The 8,565-nt window shown below is 48.1% G+C and overlaps 1 long non-coding RNA gene across 2 annotated transcripts; it reads left to right on the forward strand.

Annotated features, from left to right (window-relative positions):
* The first annotated feature begins 5,583 nt into the window (after positions 1 to 5,583).
* LOC308581260 lies at positions 5,584 to 8,266 on the forward strand. 2 transcript variants are annotated; one of them, XR_014004897.1, is made up of 3 exons: positions 5,584 to 5,602; positions 6,434 to 6,862; positions 7,400 to 8,266. It is a non-coding gene; the product is annotated as an uncharacterized lncRNA (long non-coding RNA). The 2 variants fall into 2 exon arrangements; XR_014004898.1 differs by having other exon boundaries at positions 5,590 to 6,862.
* Positions 8,267 to 8,565: the final 299 nt, after the last annotated feature.

The raw sequence follows: 8,565 nt of genomic DNA on the forward strand, positions 1-8,565 counted from the left end.
AGAGCTTCTAGCACACAAGCAGAAGCCACGTCGGACGTTGGGGTTCTGAAAAATGTTCGAAAACCAGAACACTTATTTCCGGGTTTTCAGCATTCGGAAACCGAAACATACGATAACAGAGGTGCTCGTTGAACTGTATTTGAAAGCATTACTGCCTCCAACCATGGGGCAGGGCATAGCTATCATGAATAGTAGACATCAATAGTTTCATCTGTCATAAATGGGTGCAATCCTCTTGGAAAGCCATTGCGTGACTGAGCACATGATCCTACCAGTTATTCTAGGCTTCCAATTTGGAGAGGATGCCTAAGGGTTGTTCTCCTGCTTCATCCAGCCACTCTGGAAGTACAATGTGAAAATGCTCATCATCTATTTCCCACCCAAACTACACATTATGTTTTTGGTTTCTTTGCTGCATAAACAAACAACCAAGCTAACATTATCACGGTCAAAATCTTTTTTTTAAGAAAACCACAAAAGTTGATGTTATTATATTGACAGTATGTGAAACCGGGCCACAATTTAAACAAAAACAAAAAACAAGAAAGCTATAACTCAAAGTGCAGGAGGGGAAAAGAAGGCATTTCTGTCTCTCTCTATGCTGTTTAATTTCTCTTTTCAGATCACACTTCCTCCCTGCTGCAGTTTGCTTTGCTGTGAACTCCAGTACCCAGCAACCTTTGCAGTTCCCACATAAACCATTAACACCTAGCCCCATTTCTCTAAGCAAACACCCAAGTGGGACAGTGAAGGGCCTTCAGATGAAGAAGGAAAGTCTGTGAATTCACCACTGCCTGTCTGAAGGGGTGAGCTGGCCAGTTAAGTACCACTATCTACATGTCCAATGAGATGGCTGAATGCTGCATCATCCTAAGATGGAGGACAATAGCCCTGGCAACAGCAATTTCTAAACAAAACAAAACAAAACAAAACAAGAAAGCCATAAATCAAATTACACAGGGAAAAGAGGATCTCGATCATCTATCTATCTATCTATCTATCTATCTATCTATCTATCATCTATCTATCTACCTATCTAACTATCTAATCTGTCTATCTGTCTATTATCTATCATCTATCCATTGATCTATCATCTATCTATCTATCATCTATACATTGCTCTATCTATCTATCTCTGCTGTCTGAGTTCTCTTTTCAGGTCATGCTTCCTCACTCCCAACAGTTTGTTTTTCTGTGAACTCCAATTCCCAGCAACCTTTGCACTTCCCACATAAACGATTAACACCTGGCCTCATTTAGCTGAGCAAACACCCAAGTGGGACAGTGAAGGGGCTTGAGATGAAGAAGGAAAGTCTGTGAATTGACCACTGCCTGTCTGAAGGGGTGAGCTGGAGCCTACCAAGAACTCAAGAGAAGACATGCTGGGATTTGGGTAGGAAATTCTGAACTGGGGGTCCCTGTTTTCCCCCTCACCTTTGTGGCATTTAAATGCAGACTTGATCTCACAAGGGGCCGCTGCTCTGGGTCTCAAATGTAGACCTGCCTTTGTCCTAAGAAGACCTGGGTGAGTCAAAGGAGGCTGGCATTCCTCTGGAGGAATGAGAAAGTGACAACAAGGGGGTCCCCAGTTTGATGGGAAGAGGAATATGGTCAGCAAGGAAGAGTGCAAGAGAGGGAATTCTTCCCATAGATGGGTAAACTGGGGTGGGGTCTTGGCTTTTGCATTAATTAAATATTTCAGTAAGGGGCAGTGTCCATGTAAGAGCATGATTGCTTAAGGGACAGTTCTTGGGGAGCTGCAACTCAGAGTCAATATCAGAAGGGAAAAGAGGGACAGGGTGTGTATAAGGGCTTCTGCAGATGGAGGATGCTACATTTAAGGAGCAAAAATGCTGCATTTCGTAGAACAAAGATCAACAAGGTCTTAGAGGGAAAGAATGCAGTTCATTGGGAGAGTACCTGCCTTCCCTTGCAGATAGTTGCAGAGTCAATCCAGTCCATGCAGACAGTCCTAAACTAAGTGTCCAACATTCCTATTCTCTTGTGTAGGATCATGAAGGAAATATTATATTGTGAGCTATTTTCATAAAACAATAACATGCGGAATGTCAGAAATCTAGAGTACATCTTCAGCACTCACAGTACCCTACCAAGAACTCAAGATTAGACGTGCTGACATTAGGCAGAAAATTCTGACCTGGGGGTCCCTGTTTCCCCCCTCTTTCTTCACCTTTGTGGCATTTGAAATGCAGACTTGATCTCACACCTCTGCAAGGGGCTGCTTCTCTGGGCCTTGATTGCCTAAGGGAGAGTCCTTGAGGGGCTGCAACCCAGAGTCAATAACAGAAGGGGAAAGAGGGACAGACAGGATGTGTTTTGAGGCTTCTGCAGGTGAGGGATGCTACATTTCAGGAGCAAATATCAGCAGAGTCTTAGGTGGAAGGAATGAAGGTCAGCGATAGGCGGGGATCATGAAGGAAAGGTTGGCATGTTTGTGTGTTGATCATGTGCAATATCCAGACTATTTATATTCCAAATAGCTTTACTTTCAGAAATGTAACTGAGAAGATCATATATCTACAATCTCACGTTTATTCACTTTGTCCCTTTTAGAAAGCACAGATTTCTCCATATCAACGATTAGGGATCTTCCTTTGTCTGTTTCACTTCAGACTTCAGATCACACGGACACAACACTCCCCTCGGCAGCATCCCTAAAGGGACCTGGGTGAGTCAAAGGATGACAGCCCTTTGGAAGAATGAGAAAGTGAAAACAAGGGATTTCTCATTGTGCAGGAAGAGGAATGTGGGTAGCAAGGAAGGGTGCAAGAGAGAGATTTCTTCCCCTGGGAGGTTAAGATGGGGTGGGGCCCGGAAGGCATCCTCTTGCCATTTGTGTTTTGTGTTATTCACATTTTTCACTAAGAAGGGGGAGCTTGCTTAAGACAGAGCTGCAGCCTGGAGTCCACAACAAAAAGGAAAAGAGGGATAGGATGTGTATTAGGGCTTCTGCAGGTGGAGGTTGCAACATTTCCTGGAACAAAGATTAAAAGAGTCTTAGGGGGAAGGAACGCAGCTCAATGGTGGCGTGCCTGCCTTGCATTGCAGAAGGTGGCAAGTTCAGTCCCCAGTATCTCCATGTACGGCTTGGGAGAGGCTTCCCATATGGAACCCTGGGAGCTGCTGCCAGTCAGTGTAGAAAGTACAGAGCTAAGTGGCCAAAGTTACTATTCTCTTGTGTACATGAGGATCATGAAGGAAAAGATTCATATCTGAGCTGTTTTCCTAAACCAGTAACAGGAGAGTGTCCAGTGTGCATACAGGGATACTCCTGTGCTTCTAATTCTCTGTATTTCCTGTTTCTCAAGATGCTTTATTTCTATCAATCTACTTTCCTAAACAGGCAAAGGGAAAGCGGCAGCCAGTAGACGAAACAGAAGACGCCTGTGGCTAAGAAGAAGGTTGCAAGAAGCCCAGTTGGACCACAGACATAATGATGATGTTTGATACTTGCAAGGAGCCAGACCTGTGCATTGTCTATGGGGAACCCATCAGGCAAAAGCCCATAATCCACAAGAGAACAGAGGGTCAGAAGAAAGCCCACCCAGTCGAGGAGGAGGAGGAGCATGTACCCCTTTTTCCTGGAGGAAGTTGCAGATCCCCCTGGGAAATCACGGTACAGACAATTCCTGGTGCTGCTAAGGAGCAGGATGTGTGCATTGTAGGTGAGGAAAACATCTGGCAGTATTCCAACACCTGCGTGAGAAAGACGTGTTTGCAGAAAATCAGCTCAGGTGAGGGTCCAGTTTACAGCAAAGGAGACTCCAGTGTCCCAAGTAAAACTCCAGCCCAGGGTGTTGTTGATGCCACAGCCAGGATGATGATGTTTGATACTTGCAAGGAGCCAGACCTGTGCATTGTCTATGGGGAACCCATCAGGCCAAAGGCCATCATCCATAAGAGAACTGAGGGTCAGCAGGAAGCCCACCCAGTCGAGGAGGAGGAGGAGGAGGAGGATGTACCCCTTCTTCGTGGAGGAAGTTGCAGATCCCCCTGGGAAATCATGGTGCTGACAGTTCCTGGCGCTGCTAAGGAGCAGGACGTGTGCATTGTGGGTGAGGAAAACATCTGGCACAACCCCAACATCTGTGAGAAAAAAGCGTGTTTGCAGGAAACGCTCTCAGTGGAGGGTACCGTTCACAGCAAACTAGACTCAAGAGTCCCCAGTGAACCTCCAGCCCAGACTGTTATTGATGCTGCTAAGGGACAAGACATCTGCATTGTGTATCACCAAGGTGTCCTACAAAAGCACACAGTCCATATCAGAATTGGGTATCCTGAGGAAACACACCCAGGGGACGATATAGTTAAGCCTATTGCTGGCGGAGGAGATTGGAAAGGCCCCAAGGAATCCACCTTCCAGCCCGCTGTCGATGCCACCAAGGTACAAGACTCCTCCTATGAGGAAATGGTTAGACAGAAGCCCATTTTTCAAGGAAGAGCCCCCAGTGAAGCCACAGCTCAGAGAGGTATGGATACTGGTAAGTAATGGGACTCCCAGGCAATGCATATTGGGGAGGGAAGCCCCAGGTAGAATTCCTCCTGAGCTCCAGGTCTTAATGACAAGCACACAAGGTTACTTTGAGGTCATCCCATGCTGCACCAACTTACAATAAACCCACTAAAAGTAATGTACTGACATAGAACCCACTCTATGTAGGTTCTGTTTGCTGGGGAAACTGTACTGCTCTTGAGGGGTGCGGGTGGGTGCGGGTGTGGGTGTGTATGCGCCTTGTGCATAAATTTTTCAATTTCGCTTTGTAATTTTTGTTGTTTTGTTTGTTCACAACTTCTTTCCCTATGTTCATAGTTTGCTACTTTTACTGTATTGTCTGCTCTTGAGAATTAGAAAAGTTTCAATGCATCAAGAATTAGAAATCTTGATCTAACCTCGTGAGGGACAAACAATATAGCTATGCTTCCTAAAGCCAATGTAAGTTTCCACCTGCAGACTGAGAAAATATTTGCTCTCGAGAGTAGAATCTCTACAGGTAGGAACTCTGGGGTTTGGAACTTAACAGGTTAAGTTGTTCCCATGATGCCTCAACATTCTGACGTCAGCTTTAGAAGCTGGGAGGAGTTTCTTTCTGTTCCTCTCTGTCTTTAAGGGAAGAGGTCGCAGTTTTGCCATGGCTGCGAGTAGTCCGGGGGTTTTCCGGGAAATGTCGGAATAAAGAACTGTTAATGGACAAACCGGTGCTCTGTGTGTTTCTCTGACGCTACGTGACAGCTTTGACGCTATGTTCACTCTGCTGAGGCGTTACAGAGGGGGAGGAGCAGAATGCGCAGAGGAAGCGTGCCGGACGGCCATAAAGAGCTAAGTTGGATCGTAAACCAATTAGCGGGGTCACGCCCTAATCAATAATTCAACAGGTTATGGAGGCCTAATTCACCGCTCGTAAAGCTGTTGCTGGAGGCTGCCGGAATGCTTTGAAGTCTGCGGTTTGAAGCAGAGAAGCTGGCAGGAGGCGGTGCGTTCTGAGGTTTTTGCCTGCTGTTAAGAGGCAAGAGAGAGCTGAGCTGCTGCAGAGCTGAGGGCAGCAGGGAATTGTTTCTCCACGGACGGGTGCCGGATAAGCTGGTGAGTAAGCTTGGGGCCCCGGGAAGAAAATGGCAGACAGCCAGGTCTTGGAGGACATTCCGTTTGAAAAGCTCACTCTAAGAAGTTGGGCAAGGGCGTAAAGTCAGCAAGGGCTGCCAGGGGATGTGCTGCGTTTGCGTGAAACTTCAGCAGGAGGCCAGAGCCCTGGAGAAGTAATGAAAGCCTAGAGATGGCTGGAGCCCCTGTCCTGATGATTTAGCCTCAAGGAGCGCTAGTGAGCAAGTCGGGGGGGCGAAGAATTCCAAAGGCAAGTTTAAAAGTTTTTCCACTGTGCGTGCTGGAGTGGACTGCTGTCACAGAGGGGGCGGAGCTGGCAAGGAGTGCTTTTCCGGAAGAAGGAGGGCCAGGCCAGCTGGAAGGAGCCCCGGGCAGTGTTTTTCCACTGGTCGCCATTGCTACGTTTGTAATTCAACGGGACACTTGCGTCGAAATTGCCCCCACCAGAGCAGAGAGGCAAGGCAAGATATTGCCAAGTTTGCCAAGGTCATTTCTCATGGGAACCAGCCGGGTTTCCATGGCAACCAGTCTCGGAGGGGAGGCCAGCGTGGGAACGCAAGGGAAGGACGTGACTCAGAGAAGGGAGGTTGTTTTCATATCACTGCTTCTATGGCAACTGTGAAGAACAACTCCAGCCAGGACACGGTGACACGCTGGGTGTTAGATGCTACTGTCAGTCACCACCTGATAAGCAAGCCTGCTGGCGGAATGCGGAATTGCAGGGCTGTTTCAACTGGAAAGACTGTTATGTTAGCAGACGGAACACGAAAATCAGTGTCTGCTGTGGCTAAAATGTTTTTTTCCCCTTTACAGGAGGAGCTAGAGGTCTACGTTGTGCCGGAAATGCATTGTTGTCTGTTATCTGTACCAGCTCTTGTGAAGCAGGGATACAAAATTTGCTTTGAAAATGATGCCTGTTCCATTTTCAGAGGGGGGAGACAACTGGTCAACGTGAAAAGCAAGGACAATCTCTTTGTTCTGGAGTCACCTCTGGAGGGTGGTGGGAATGCCGGAAAAGCACAGGCGCAGTGTGCTAAGGTTCCCAGTCATGATTCATGTGTTCATGTATGGCACAGGAGAATGTTGCACAGCAGTTTGGAAGATGTGCAGAGGTTGCCCAGCTGCACCAAAGGTTGTAAAATCACACAATGTGGGAGGTCCCTAGGGTGCAGGGCATGCAAAGGTGCAAAGGTACATGGTTTTCCCGGGTTTGGGAGGATAGCCAAAGAGCCTTTTGAGCTTGTTCACACAGATCTGTCAGGACCCATGAGGTGTGAGAGTCTGGGTGGAGCCAGGTATTTGCTGACACTGACAGATGACCACAGCCAGGTTGGCTGGTGTTTCTCTCTCAAATCACAGGGGGAGGCGGCGCAACTGATCCAGGATTGGGTTGTGGAGGTGGAACTAAGGTTCTCCACCAAGGTGCAAGGGTTCAGGAGCGACCGGGGGTCACAGTTTACTGGGTCTGCTCTGAAGGAGTTTTTCAAGGAAAAGGGAATACGTCACCAGGTGACGGGTGCAAAGTCTCCTCAAGAGAGAGGCGTGGCAGAGCACAGGAGTAAAACACTGGCTGAAGCTGTCAGGGTTTTGCTGTGTGACTCTGGGCTGCCTCAGAGCTTTTGGAGTGAAGCTTGGAAAGCTGCCAACTTTGTTTTTAACAGGTCCTATAACCAGGTTATAAGGGACACACCGTTTTTTCTGTTGCACCGGAAAAAGCCACAGGTGCATTTCTTCCGCGTGTTCGGGTCCAAGGCTTTTGTGCCGATACCAACAGCTCAGCGGAAGGCAGGTGGTCCAAAGGTTCAGGAAATGATCTTCTGTGGGTATGATCCTGTAACCAATGGGTGGAAGTTTGCATACCCAGAGGGTGATCAGACCAAGCTGCTGGTCAGCAAGCATGCTGAGTTCTGTGAGCAGGGTGGTTGGTCACGGCCTGGGGATGGTCCTGATTTTCTCTCAGAATGTCTGTCTGATTCTGAGGAGGAAAGGGAGGAAAGGGAGGAAAGGGAGGCAGAGGCTGAACCCGGTGATGGGGACCAGGTCCAGGATCAGGGTTCAGGGCAGGTTTGGGCATCTCCAAGGGTTGTGAAAGGAGTGTCCAGGTGTGAGTCTTCATCTCCGGTTAGCATAATGGAGAAAGCTCACAGACGGGTTGTCAAGTCAGAGGGGGAAGAGTCTGACGGAGAAGACACACTTGCTGGCCCCAGTGGGTCAGAGGGAAGCTCAGATGAAGCACCCCAGTTTGTGCCCAGGCGTTCATCTCGGACAACAAAGGGTGTTCCACCTGAGAGATTTCAGGTCACAGGTGCGAGGGTAAGTTTCGCACAGTGTGATTCTGGGAGTGTTGAAGGGGTTCAACAGGTGGCTGGGAAAGATGCCAGGAAGGGGCAAAAGGCAATGGGAAAGGTGTTGAACTCAAAAAGGTCTTGTCAGAATGTGAGGCAAGAGGGGGTCTGGGGTTTGGAACTTAACAGGTTACGTTGTTCCCATGATGCCTCAACATTCTGACGTCAGCTTTAGAAGCTGGGAGGAGTTTCTTTCTGTTCCTCTCTGTCTTTAAGGGAAGAGGTCGCAGTTTTGCCATGGCTGCGAGTAGTCCGGGGGTTTTCCGGGAAATGTCGGAATAAAGAACTGTTAATGGACAAACCGGTGCTCTGTGTGTTTGTCTGATGCTACGTGACAGCTTTGACGCTGTGTTCACTCTGCTGAGGCGTTACAGAGGGGGAGGAGCAGAATGCGCAGAGGAAGCGTGCCGGACGGCCATAAAGAGCTAAGTTGGATCGTAAACCAATTAGCGGGGTCACGCCCTAATCAATAATTCAACAGGAACTTGCTGGTGAATCTGAGGCAATGGCAAAACCAGACTCAGGATCTTGAGCAGAGTGGAAAGAAAGGTCACCCATGATGGCAACTTACTGCCCGCTTTGGCAGCAATGGCCCAAAAG

This window comes from Podarcis bocagei (genome assembly GCF_964188305.1).
Source record: "Podarcis bocagei genome assembly, chromosome: 2".
Taxonomy (NCBI): Eukaryota; Metazoa; Chordata; class Lepidosauria; order Squamata; family Lacertidae; genus Podarcis; species Podarcis bocagei.